Genomic DNA, 14,854 nt, shown 5'->3' on the forward strand with positions numbered 1-14,854 from the left:
CTAACCGCCGGCAAGCAGGCAGCAACCGCTCGCCCCATGGGGCATGCCTGTTCGCCCGCCGCGAGGACGCCGCAGGTGGCGGCAGGCGACGGGCTGCAGCCGGCCGGTTTGGCCACCTACGCGTGTTCGGGCCCAATTTTCGGCCCGGATGGTCCGTATCATACGTTTTTGGGGTCCCCACACACGTTTTTCGAGGTTCCGGACTCTATTTTGACACTTTCGGTGCTCAACGGGGCCTCTATGATCAAGTTTGAGCAAGCTATTAATTTTTGTAATGCAATTTTTTGTGATTCGGCTAGTATGAAATGTCGACGCATATATTTTTGAACTCTTGAAGCTTCGACGTCCGAAAATAGGGAGACAACTGATATATCATCAAAAAATTATCTTGATCGGACACGAATCTCTAGGCAAAATCAATTCGGGAATTTCAAAAATTAAATCCGGGATCACCTGAACTCCGATTTTAGCAAACTTATAGTCAAAATGAGTATCTCGGAAATTCGAACCCAATAACACCAAATTCAACTCTATCCGAGCCTAAATGAGTCCAAATCAAGCACCAAAAGTGCTATTGGAAAGTTCATACCGCAATTTGAGTTACCAAACGGTCTCCAATTTTAACGAGCTTATAGTCGAATCGAACGGCTCGACGAGACGAATCCAACGAGCCCAAGATCGTCGAATTCCAACATCATTAAGACCTTCAAATGTTTGACGAATGGTGCATCATCTAGGGATTCAATATCAACCGTCCTTTCGACCACTCCCTATTTGCCTCTGATCTCACACCTATTTACAAGCTATGCCACTCCAGAAAATCTTTAAATAGACCCCTCATTTCTCATGAGAGGGGACCCAAGCAAGAAGAAGAGAAGAAGAATAGAAGGATAGGAGGGAATAACTCCTCCTCGACCACCGCTAGAGTACTGCCCGATGCTGGAATTCTGCCGGACTTCTGAACGACGCCGGAGTTCTGCCCGACGCTCAAGTGACGCCAAAGTTCTGCCCGACGCCAGAATTCTGCTCCATCTCCAAGTGACGCCAGAACCCTGCCCGACGTTGTAATTGGATCTCAAATTAAGAAGTGAAGCATTGTAAGCTGTTTGTCCTAAATTTTAAGGAAAACTCAGCCTTTTGTACTTCAAACAAATACTAGTGGAATTTTTTTCAACTGGGCGTGGCCCCGTGGTTTTTTTCCTTTCAGGGTTTCCACGTAAAAATTTTGGTGTTCTTTTATCTTCTGTTTGTGTGCTAGATATTCGTGCAACGCTCAGACGAAAATTTCTAACTCCACTGTCGCCTATATTCTAGCCCGCAACAAGCTTAAAGAGAAAGAACGAGAGAAGTCTTTTAGTGCTTCATAAAATGGTGAATGGATTATCTTTGAGGCATGTTGGCAAAACACAATAGAGTTCTCGTTATGAATCACTAGTTATATTGATCATAATATTCTTCTAAATAAATAATGTTAAAAAAATTATTTTGGATGATGACATAAGCTCTAAATAAAAAGGTGAGGCATTTGTATTACTAAGATTTTGCAATCTTCTGAATTTTCTTTTTGTGCGCATTTGATGAAAAATATATTAGGAATCACTGCTGAACATTCATAAGTTGTACAAAAAAAAAGAACAAGATATTATGAATGTTCTCTCTTTTATTCAAATATCTAAAACGAGATAATACGATATGAGAGATAACAAGCGAGAAAATTTTATTAATAAAATAGTTTCATTTTGTGATAAAAAAAATAATTACTCTGAATGTAAATGGCAAATGAGTTGCTCATGGACGCCCTTGATGTAGAGTTCAACGGATAATAAATTTATCTCATTTTTTGAGTTGATAAATTCTACACAATAATTATTACATAATTTGAAGAGTTGAATAATCATTTTACAAAAACAAATATTGAATTACTTTTGTGTGTTACTTGTTTGAATCCATATAATTTATTTTATGCATTAAAAAGACAAATTAATTAAAATAACAGATATATCCATTTGACTTCCTCTAAAGTTGATGATTCTTGATAATCGATTGAAAACTTACATTATCTAATGAACAATTTTTATTATTAAAATATATTGAAAGCCTTATTGAGAAAAAAGATTAAAAGCAGGAAGGATATTTATTCCCCTTATTTTCAGGCTATTAAAACTAGCTTTAATATTACTTGTTGCAATAAAAGTTTAAAGAGCATTTTTTTTTGCAATAGTTATCATAAAAAATCAATTACAAGATAAAAATAGAGATCAGTAAATGAATGATATTTTAGTCGTTTATATCAAAAAATAAATAATTGATTCTATTGGCAATGAAATTATTATTCAAACTCTTCCATAAATGAAGAACTGAATATATAAATTATAAGTGTTTTTTTTTAATATTATATGTAATACATTATTTTTTAAAAAATAATAACTTCAACAAAAAATATTTAAAACTTTCCATGCTAATCTAAGTTTGGATTAAAAAAAATTAAAAAATTAATTTGAACCTGGCTTAAAAAACTTTCCGGCTCCGTCACTCTTAAGAAACAAATAAAAAAAATCTTAGTCATGATTTGATCAAAATTATAGATTAAGTAAAATGGTTTGAATAATAAGCCAATTCAAAATATATCATTCAATTATTGATTAAGAAAAATGGTTTGAATAATATCCTAAAAAGGTCGCGTAAAGGAGAATTTATCCGCTAAAAATAATTCAAAAGGAGTAGCTAGAGATTCAATCTTATAAGCTCACTTTAAATTGGAAATAAATAGTTATATACCTAGCAAGATGAAAAAGATAAAAAAGAAAATTGAGCCTCAAATTTTCCATGCTAAGAATTGTATAATACTTTCCATCCTTAGCTATTGTCTAACATAATCGGACGATCTTACACCAACAATTAGCACTTGATGTAAAAAAATACCAGCAAAGTTCAAATGCATTAAAACTAATGTTTCTGGCTTTCTTATTGCTTCTTCAACTAGATTTTTAGTATAAAAGATAAAGCTATTTTAAGAAACATTAAGAAAGCCATCCCAAATGAAGCATACGCCACCTAAACCTTTAGCTTTCAACAACTCTCTTAATTTTTTCTATGATAACCCAAGCACGATAACAAGTTTAACATCGCCTTAATTATTACAACAAAATATTGTGAGGCCTAATAGGATCAAATAGCATGTCTCAAGAACTTGGTCTAAGAGGACATTAAGCATTTTTACTACATGTCAACAATCACTAATCATAGCCTATTTTTCCAAGGCAAGCTTTCATATAAGAAGCCAGACTATTTATTCTGAAGGAGCACTTTCCCACTGCTTACCATTATTCTCTATCTTAATTGAAGTCCCATTTTTTAGGAAGTTATGGTACCAATAGGCAGAAAACTTTGGCGTCCTCTCATGTCCACTGTCCTCAAAATTCACATGGTATAGCCCAAATCGTATTGAATACCCAGACAACAACTCAAAAACATCCACAAATGTCCAAATAAAGTATCCTCTCACATCTACTCCAGCCCTGTTTAACAATGTAGACAAAATAAAGCTATAAGGAGAGCATAAATGACTAATGCACACTTCGTGCTTTCTTCCAGATGCACACATAAAAGAATTAGAACAAAAGAATGTTGCTTCTATAATAATTTTCCAAAAAGATTTTGCATAAGATAATATTTATTCTTCATACAAGGCTCAATATGAATTAATGAAAAATAAGAATTCATGAAGTTAGCCTAATTAATAAGTATAAAGTTGATGATGATGATGATGATGATGATGATGATGATGATGATTGTGATGATATGCTATTCACTTTTGAAGTACATTAGATTGTTATGTTACCTGATAGAATCAAGAACGCTTTGATAAAGCCGCTTAGAAATTATGTCCTTCCCATGTCATTCATTGTACCAACAACTCCAAAGCCATAACCTTTTTAGAAGCATAAAGTTTAAGTAATAGAACAACATAGTTGAAGCTTAAACAATGACTTATTTGCATGGCAATAAAACTTCCTTGAAATATAACAACTATACATGAATCTTGAGGGTTTTTTTTTCTATTATCTCTATTGTTCTAACTAAATATTTTAAAATTGCAAAAGCATTATAACATAGTTCTATGGATTTAAGATGGGCATACCATTCTCATGAACGAATATAGGAGGATTTATAGGTCTTTTTGAGATAATTAAGCAGTTTCCAAAGACTTTCAAAATCATTGATCAATGTAGTAGGTGGAAGAATCTAGATTTACACAAATGTTTAGTCACACATCATAAAACTACATTAGAGGATGCCTAAACAATATCTAGAGTTAAAATGGCAGATTTATGATATCTTACCCGACTTACTGGTGGAACATTCTTGTAGGCGCAATTTATAGAATTGCATGTGAGTTTCTAAAATTGAAAGCTACCTTCAATCTATATGAAATAATTACCTGTGAACTTAGCAAACATGTCTGAGCTTGAATCACGAGGACCTATCTTGTCAATAACAGGGTCATCTGCCACATACAATGCGAAGTAGTAGTTTATACCAATGAAATCACATGACCCCTTCACTCTTTGAGATTCTAAATAACTGAAAAATGGGAGCCTTGAGCCTGCATTTTTCTTCATGCTATCAGGGTACTCCCCGAACAAGATTGGGTTCAAGATCCTATAAAATGGCATCCATTTACAAATGCTGGTGGAATTAGCGGTGCATGCATTCAAATATAGACATATAGACAGATAAACTGCACATAGGAGAGAGAGAGAGAGAGATAAAGAATTGTCCAACATTATTTTCAAGTCTAAGCCTTTAAATTCAAGATTAAGGACATAAAGTTTGATTTACGAGAAGGATACTGCATAAGCCAAAATGAACTTAATTTCAAAAGTTGAGATCATCTACTCTAATTCACTATACTGCAATGCGAACGGGCTATTAGAGGCTAAACCGTCCACTTTGATTCTAAAAAAAATACTATTTTGGTAAACTTGTTCAAAGGGAGAATGCTGTGATGGTGATATGATGAGATGTCTTTCCAACAGTTATTTATGTATGCAACATTAAAATCTATGTAAAAGCATCCACTCGTATAATTTAAAACCTGAGAACTTATTCTAAGCATCATTTAATGATGCCATTAAATAGTTCTTTAATCCAAAAGATTAAATATGAAACTTTTATATAATTGAATAAATAAGAAGTTGTTTGACTTTCGAAGAGGTAAACATGCATTTAGAAAAAAAAAATGATATTTCTATTACAAAACTTGAGGCTCAATGATTATCTGATAATAAGCTATTCCTCATAGGTATGTAAGGTTCATTATGCCATAAATACAAGTGCATGTGGGCATGAAAGGGTATGTGGGCATATGCATGCATGGAAAAAAAATGAAACAATTAGCTTACTATCCTAGGATGAAGTCAAGTGCTCTTTTTGTTGCCATAGCATCTTCAGTAGAATTTGTCAATGGTGTGAACCAAATAGTGTAGATGTTGATGCCAATTTGTCCTTTTTGTATGGTCTGATCACAAAAGAATAACAACAATGTTGAGATCATCTATGTGAATCCTTTTTCTCCTTTTTGTCCTCTTAAGAGTCAAATTTTCATATAAATTTAATAAAGAAAGTTCATTTCTAATATTTTCTAACCAAGTCTTTTTTAGGTCTACCTCTATCTTTTTTAACATAAAACTTCGTCAATTGGCAATGAATTTTTTAGGAAAAAATAGTCATTGCTAGCATTTTGCAATAAAGCTTCTAAATTTGTTGATAAGCTCCTAAGTTGAATGAAACATTGACCTACCTGATATTTTTTTCTGTACAACTCAGCCGCTGCAGAATGAGCCAATATATAATTATGAACAGTGATATATGGCTCTACTGCGGAATTGCCTCCACTACAATTAGCACCATAAGGATGTGAACATTGACGAGGAGGAAAAAAACCATAATCAAAGGAGGCCAAGGAGTTAATGTTGGGCTCATTCATGGTGGTCCAATAAGAAACCCTATCACCGAATTCTTTAAAGCATACATCAGCTAGTTCTTTGAAATCATCACTGCAAAACAACTACAATTTAGTTAGAAAAATAGTTTTTAGTCATTCTTTTCATTATATTATTATTTAGAAAATAAAAAATTTACATGATTTTTGGGCTCAACCATCCTCCATACTCATCTTGAAGCACCTGAGGAACGTCTAAATGATGGAGTGTCACGTGCGGCTGAATGACTATTTCATTTGAAAATAGAAAATAAATTAGAACTAGATGTTATAATGCCAATCTTAAGGAATAGAGAGGTGATTTATGTTCAATTGATAAGTGATGATATTTATTCTAATTCTTAAAGCAATGCCCAATTTTTTGGGAGAACTTCAATGCTTCCATTTTGGCATGAATGACATGAACTATTAAGTCTCTCTTTTTTTTAGCCACTTATTAATAAAGACATTAGCATCTGTGAGCTCATTTGAACAGTTTTCCATCTTGATTAATAAATTGATTTAAAAGTTCAACATATCAAAATACCATGCTTGATCAATTCGTCAATGACATTGTTGTAATACTTCAAGCCTTTAGGATTCACTGCTCCTCTTCCATCTGCAGTATGAGATCCAAATAAATACATTTGAAAAAAAAATAGTGGGCTTTTTTATTATAAGCAAGTAGTGGTTTACTCATCCTAGAAACATACATATTTGCCAATTCATTATTAAAAAAAATTTGCTATTTAACTCAACTTATCATTCAATTTTATTTATCTATTATTTCCTTCCCATATTCATACACATATCTACCTGTAAGTCTCCTTAAACAAGTTTCAAACTTTAGCTTTCTCCTATGCTTTATATTAGATAACTATCCAAAAGTTAGCTATAATATTATTTAAGCTAATAAAACACTTGGAATTTCTGAAAAATTTTATACGAAAGTGATCATCATTACACAATGTCGAACACCACTAATATTGTTTAATGTACATAGACAGTCAAAATTACTACTAGTTATTTAATAAAAATAATAAATTTTCAAAGAGGAGAAGAATCAACTGAAAATGGCACTCTTTTATACTTGCACATAATAATGAAGAAAATGGTAATAAACTGCTAATAGATAGGTAACAACTTCTAGAAATAATAATATGGTTGCCTATTTATTATTAACCAATTGAATGGTAAGTTTACCCAGTTATGCGCAACAAGTAATGTTTTACAAGTCAATTTCAAATGTACCTGAGCTAATATTACCATCCCAAACAAACTAGGTGGTCATGGTTGGAAACATGTGATTTTGCAATTTCAATCATTGAATATCTTGTTTAAGGTAGATTTAAGGTAAGTATGGGCATATTCAACATTTTTATAAACCATAAAAGGAAAAGTCCAGCTTTTTTGATGCATAACATACTTGGGAGGAGCCTTGGCCAGGAGATAGATAATCTATAAGCGTCAAGCCCAGTATCACTCATGAGATTGATGTCTCCCTGCAAGATTTAGAGACATCAAAATAACATATTGTAAGGCACACCGTATTGAACAATGCATTAAGAACCCTTCTTTTGCTATCTTTCAAGGAATGAAAATGCAAGAAATAGTAATATTTTGAAGACACCTATCATAATAACAGCTACTAAATGCTCTTTCATGTACATGAAAAGTTTCCAATAAAAATGAAAAATCCACTTTATTGTAACAACTGTGAGTTGATAATGCTTACTTAGGATGGAAAAAACGTCATTATTCAAGAAAGTGCTTGTATTAGTTGTTATTCTCTAAAATATAATAGGCAACGAGATTTATTTTTCTCTAAATGCAGCTATTTCTAAATAAGTCAGCTATAGAACATATCAAGAGAAATAACGTGCATTGTTTGTTGGTTGTGTTATTGTTTATATCTATGAAATAAACTCACTGGTACTCTTACAAGATGGATATATAAACCGCTCCACAAATGTTAATTGAGGTCATAAATGTCAATCGAACTCCTTGTCCTTATAAAGAGAATTCTCATCATTATATATAAAAGTATTTGGCAAGAAATAAAGAAATTTTTTAGTGATTGCAACAGTCATAGCTAACATAATAAGGAATCTACATTTATATTCCTAATTATAAATAGTTCAACTTTATTAATTAATTGCATGGATTATGTAACTTGTTCCGTATGTATCTCATGACGAATTTTTTTTTGGGACATTTAGGCCATTTAAGGCAAACTCACACACACAACGCATACACATGGACTCGAACCTTGGACCTCTTAGTTGGAAGCCTATGCTCTCAACCAATAGGCCAAAGAGAGTTCGATCAAACAAAACAAGAATAGTGACACTTGATAAGATGTTACACAAAAAAAGGTTTGAAAAACCTCAACTACAATGAAAACTACCTTAACATCACAAATTTGTGAAATGGATTATACTGACACATTTAGAGAAACAAAAATATCAAAGAAGCACCCCTCATGCTCAACTTGAACGAATAAGACAAGAATGGAAAATGATGGATGTGATGTCAAGAAAAATCCTCTCAATCATCACCTTGTTTACAAAATGGGTCATTTCAACATGTACGAAATGCTAAAAATACTTAGAAATGACCCTTATAATCACCAAATAGCAGCAAGATAAAAAAAAGATAAGTTACATATTCAATGTCATACCAAGGTTTAAACAGGTGAAATTGAAAATCAAGGCATTTTGTCTTAGCGAGGCCAGGTGTAGGTCATGAGGTGGAGTGAGAAATAAGCCTCAAAATGAGAAAATGAAATTAAAAAAAAAAAATAAATTACTCATAAGATTGACAAAAAAATGAAACAAATTATGAACATAATGACTTGTTTGAAAGTAAATGTTATTGGAACCCAAGTAATTAGAATTAGATTCAACTTAAATACTCACTTAAAACTTAAATATGTCTCATAATCACTTTGGCAGTCTTCAGAAGAAGACTCGTAGTTTATGTCAAAGTCATCTTCAAATCTTTTTCAACTACAATTTTTTTTCTTATCCCCTATACGAGTTAATATTTCATTAGAAAAAATCTAAAGTAAAATAAATAATAATAATAATAATACAAAGGTTAACATTTTATTTAAGTTTTTCTTTGGATATTTTTAAAGTTTAAACCCCACTTTGTTTCTTTCTTTTATATACTTATGAAGTAGAAGTTGATCTCAATTTAACAGACCTTTTAATATCAACATTAATTGCTTCATTCTCCTCATCATCATATGTTTGTCCTTCAATTTCAAGAATATCAACACTTGTAGAAGTTACCCATTCATTATTAGATTCTAAATCATGAACAATTAAATGATTTAATTTATTGTCACTAATTCTTTGCTTCTATAATTTAATGTGCTACTACTTGAGTTTTTTGTTAAACATAACATAAACAAATTTGTTCATACATCCTGTAGCTAACTAATCTCTTCTATTTATATGAATCTAATTAATGTTACTATAATTATGCTGATATGCAGAAGCCGAATAGGTTAGGCTATGAACTTTAATTATAAATACTTCAAGTTCAGGAACAACATCTCCAAATTGAGCCCACCAACAAACTATATTAAATGAAAAGTATATTATTAACATCTATTCAAGTAGGAAGCTTAACTATAAACATTCAAATCTAAAATAATAAATGAATGCAAACATAATAGGAGAGCTTGTTTTGTAATATGGTTGAGCTATTCTAAATCCAAAGCTTCCATTCTTTAAATAAAAATCCTCAAGTTAATTATTTGCTTTGAGATAGTCACTTTTAGGAACAAGCCTATCAATGCACACATATAAATAAGCTTTTACATCTTTATTAATATAAACATCTTTATTATAATAAAATTGAGGGTTTAAATAATATGCACCAAAATGTAGGTGTTTTGTAGTTAGGGATCGTAGTTTTCATATATAATTTCTCAAATTGCTTTGTAGGCACCTTCTTGACCTCCCAAAATATCTTTCTATATTCTCTTTTGCCTTGGTCATAACCAGGGGCGGAGGGGGGAGCAAGGGGGGGCACGTGCCCCCCCCTAAATTTTTTTTTTTCATGGATGGCTGCATGTGAGTATGTGACAAGAGCTTAAAGCATTTTTTTTTTTTTTTGAGAAAAGAAATAGATTTAGGTATAATTATTTAGTCACCATTTTTATTACGTATAGTATATTCATAAAAAAAATATTTATCAAATTTATTGATCAAAATTTTTTTGATCAAAATGAATCTTAAAAGTATTTTATTTATTTTAAGATATGTGTAATATACATTTTAATTGATTTTTTTATGTTTTGCACTCATTTTAAAGCAAATTTAAATGTGGTGGATTAATTTACATAAAAAATTAGCATTATTTTTATAAATAATAAGACCTAACAATCCCATAATTTAACATGCAAGAATATGCCTTAGGCTTTGTTCGGAATAATTTTCTTACGAATTTTCACAATAATTATTTTATAAAAAATTTCAGTGGCAAAAGTATCATATCACAGGCCCAAACAGAGACTGCTTCTAAATGGCTTACGTTCCCTCGACACAAAATGCTTGCTTCGTTTTCCCCTATGCTCATCTCTCGCAACTCACAATCTCGAGCACAGTTTTCCTTTTTGTTTTCGCTCCTCTCTCACCATATTATTTGCATTCTTAATTTTGATCTTACAACTCCTCTTAGCTCCAGTAATTAATAAGATGGAAAACGGAACTATTTTAATGTATTTTGACATTCAAGATGAGATGACAAACCGCCATAAAATTGACCGCCGGAAAATAAACTGTCAGAAAATCGTTGGAAAATTATGTCGGTAATGGGTGCTTTTCCTGTAGTATTTAATTTAGGCCCCCCCTGGATAAAGTTTTTGGCTCCGCCACTGGTCATAACTTCTTAAAAAAATTGCATGGCTGAGATCTTCTCACCATCAACAGTTCTTAACACCTTAACTAATAACCCTGTAGTCTTTAGAGCATAATTTACACTATGCAAAAAAAAAAAAAAAAAAAAAATTTTCAAAACAATCTTCTTTAAAAAAAAAAAAAAATCTTTCATAACAATCTTCTTTAACTATTTCCCTTTCTATGTTTTAGCCCATAAACTTATATCCCTTGTTTAGAAACAAGCATAGCTTCTAAAGGCTATCTTAACTAATTAAATATTTGAAATATCACTTATGTAGTTGCAAATCTAGTGATAGTATGCTTAATAATTTCTTATTATTGAATTTTCTCATTAAATAGAGCACCCAAGACTTATTGTAAATGAACATACTATTAATTTTTTCCTTCAACACAGAATAATTATGTTGTAGAAATTATCTCAATCTCTTAAGTATTAAATCAATACAGTGTGCAGCATATGGGGTCCAATAATGATACTTCCATTTCTTTATTAATAATCTTTATACAATTCTATATGCACTTTCATTATTTATAACAACTTGAACAAGTAATATCTATCTCACTTCCTCAAAAATATTGTCCAAATATTGAAACAATAGTTGCACATCCTTCATAAAAGGTGAAGAATCAACAGATTTCGGAAATATTGTTTCATAAGGATTGTTAATAATGAAGTTGATGATGCTCCTCTAATGAATATCTGACTAACCATATGAAATTATGGTCACTTTTATCTCAACCTAATTCTTTGTCATTTCATCCACCATTTTTGTTGTTGTCTTCACATCTTCATATAACATCCAGGTCTTAAACACATACATGCTAGGAAGCTCTAAGTATTGACCAGTGCTCCCAATAGATCGAAACATGTTGATTAATGTTATACTCTTAACAATATTGAATGGAATGTCATTTTTATAAAATACCTTGATAGCTAGATGTCACTTGATTTAAAATACAAATTTGCCATTCTTTTTTTATTTCATCATATACCTTACATTAGGAAAATAAGTAATCTATATGCAAAGCTCAAAACATATTTCCCACACCCATCACCACCTTACATACCGAAACATGCTCAGACACCTCGTAGAAATAGCGAGTGTTCTCAACATTCTTAAATGGTAGAACTTCAACATCATATGGCAAAATTTTTATTTTAGAGTATAATACCCCTCATCTAGTTATTTTTTTTGTATAGATTGTGAAAGGGCTTCAAAATGGGATGTTTTAATTGTGGCTTATAAGTTTTGGAAAAAAATTTGAATATATATATATATATGTATATTATATATATATATATATATATATATATATATAATTAATATATATATTATATATAGATTATGACATGTACGCATAACAACTAGATAATTGTTAACTTCTATTAATAGTAGCTCAATAGTTTTATCCTTTAGGAATGGCCAATAAGATCTTAAAACATAAAAGAGGAACCTAGTTTATGATCAGACAATTACTGGGCTAAATGGACACCAAGCATGCACGGAGTAGACGAAGTGATAAGAGAAATTAATACATTCCAAACAAAATCTTTTGTTTTAAAATTCTCTTTAATCCTATATTTATTTAGGAAATAAGCAAAAATCTTAAATTAAGGAGCGTCACAATGCCACAGATCATGCGCCATAGTGTTATATTTCTCCGAGCACTGCTGTGCCACAAGACTGACGTCACAATGGTAGATGTCCCAAAATCATTAGAGAGCTTAGTGTCTAAGAAAGTTATACAAACAAGAAACAAAGTGAACTCAATAATTCTAACTTGATTACTACAAAGAAAACACCATTAATATAGCACATTGATATAATCCAAATACAACATTGATGTAATGGAACAAAAAGCTAAAAAAATTTCAACCCCTTCACACTAATATGAGAGAATAAAAAGTTAAAAGCAATGGTAAATATACTGAAACAGTAAATCACAATCATTTCTACAAAAAGCATAAAAAATATAATTATATTTTAGCTTGTATTTGAGCGAGAGATATCCATCTTTAAATTTTAAGAAATTGTATTTTAAGACTTATAGTCCATTCAAAATTACTAAAAAATCTAGATCTATTCCAAACCAACTTGATTTACCATCTAACATGTTAAGTAGTTCAATTTTCAATATTTAGAATATTATTTTTTGCAAAAGAGTTAAATAACCTCCAAATATGGAAGTGCTACTAAAGACATGTTTTATTAGTTGTAGGTATATATCATTCCCAATGAATTTCCTACAATTGAATAAGACATCTTGAGGAGCACTTTTTTTTATTAGATGGAAGAATAAGACATCAATTGAAAACACATTGATAATAAAGGATGAAATAGCAAAACTTACGACAGAACTTCTAGAATATTACTTAGAACTCGACTTTGTAGAGTAGAGCACATAGTCAAAGAGGCCTAAGGGGGTTAATGTAGAACATCAAGCAAATTATGAATGCTCAATTGTAAGATTATGATCAAGAGCTCAAGATGGTATTAAGGGTTAGGATATTAACATGAAGATAGCATGAAATAAAGTGCTTGATATAGAATTCAAATAATTTCTAATTATAATTAAAGCTTGAATTTTAAAATTTTAAAATTTTTAACCTTCAATTCATTATTTCCATATGGAAGACCTTTAAGTTGTTTTCCCTTAATTCCAACTAGCTTAAGATTTATTAGGCAACACCTATGGCTAACCATAACATGTCCCGCACTCAAGTTTCAAATCCCTTGATTGCAGGAGAATGATCGAAGTATTTTAACTCCCCTCCATCATTTTCTTCTCTATCACGCGTAATCTCTCCAGTAATATTATTTAATGACATTTCAAAGCACCGACAAACAAAAGAAAATTTAAACTACAACTAGATGCTCTTAGCCCTTTATCACATCCAAAGTTTGTTGAAACTTTACAACTAACTCAAGAACTAATCTCCACATACCCACCAAACAATGCCAAGCCATTTCAACATACTCCGTTAGCCTCCCCAAAAATTCCAAAAATTCAAACTAGACAAATCAGCCAAAGAAGGGTTACCTAGAGCTAGTCTTGAGCCTCCACTGATCTTAAGACTCAAGTAAGCTGTCCTCAATTGGGATATCACTCAACTTGAATTGGAAGTTATTTTTTCAATTAGAGAGAATTTTCAAGATTGGATGTTTGAATACAAAGGAGCTATCATTGAAAAGGATAATATCAACATTATTTAGTTCATTCAAGCTACTATGTAAAAGTCATGATGGCAGCAAGAAGATTTTTGGAAAAAAATATCTTTGTTTTTAAATTATTTTACTAATGTTTCATCATGTTCATAGAGATTGTAATAAAGTGGATATGTGCCACTTTTTCTTTGAGTAGTAATTTTTTGATAGTTTTTCTTCTATAAATATTCCTTCTTCTTTGTATAGTTTAATAAAGAAGGAATGTGATAGAAGCGTTTCTTTTAGTAGGTTGTAATAACTTTTGATTTTAATGCATTATGCTACTAGCAAGTTTCAAAAAAAAAAAAAAAAAAAGTAAGCCTTCCCCAATACTCTAGCAACAACTAAATTAAAAGAAATTTACTATAGCAATTGGAAGCTTTGGATAATCATATTTCCAAAGCTAATGTCAAAAGATACAAGCATAAAACCTATTATCTACGTATATAAAAAAGTGATTACATATAAGTTCAATTTCATAAGAGTGAAAAGTATAGTTGTTGGCAAGGGAATGCATACCTTATATTTGTGATAACCATCAGAAGCCATGTCTACGGTCCTCCCACCTGCCCACCCCGAAGAAGATACTCATTTCAACTTGACTAACAAATTTTCCTCATCTTCACTTTTTTTTTTACTTTATTATATTAAATGATATTTTCTATGACCATCAAACTTTTTTATTTTACAATATTAGTATATTTTTTTACATTATTAAACATGACTATTGGATTAAAAAAAATTTGCAGATA

The 14,854-nt window shown here is 31.1% G+C and overlaps 1 pseudogene; it reads right to left on the bottom strand.

Moving 5' to 3' along the window:
* Positions 1–14,651, bottom strand: LOC114580104 (annotated as a pseudogene).
* Positions 14,652–14,854: the final 203 nt, after the last annotated feature.

This window comes from Dendrobium catenatum, unplaced genomic scaffold (assembly GCF_001605985.2).
Source record: "Dendrobium catenatum unplaced genomic scaffold, ASM160598v2 fragScaff_scaffold_758, whole genome shotgun sequence".
NCBI classification, from domain to species: domain Eukaryota; kingdom Viridiplantae; phylum Streptophyta; class Magnoliopsida; order Asparagales; family Orchidaceae; genus Dendrobium; species Dendrobium catenatum.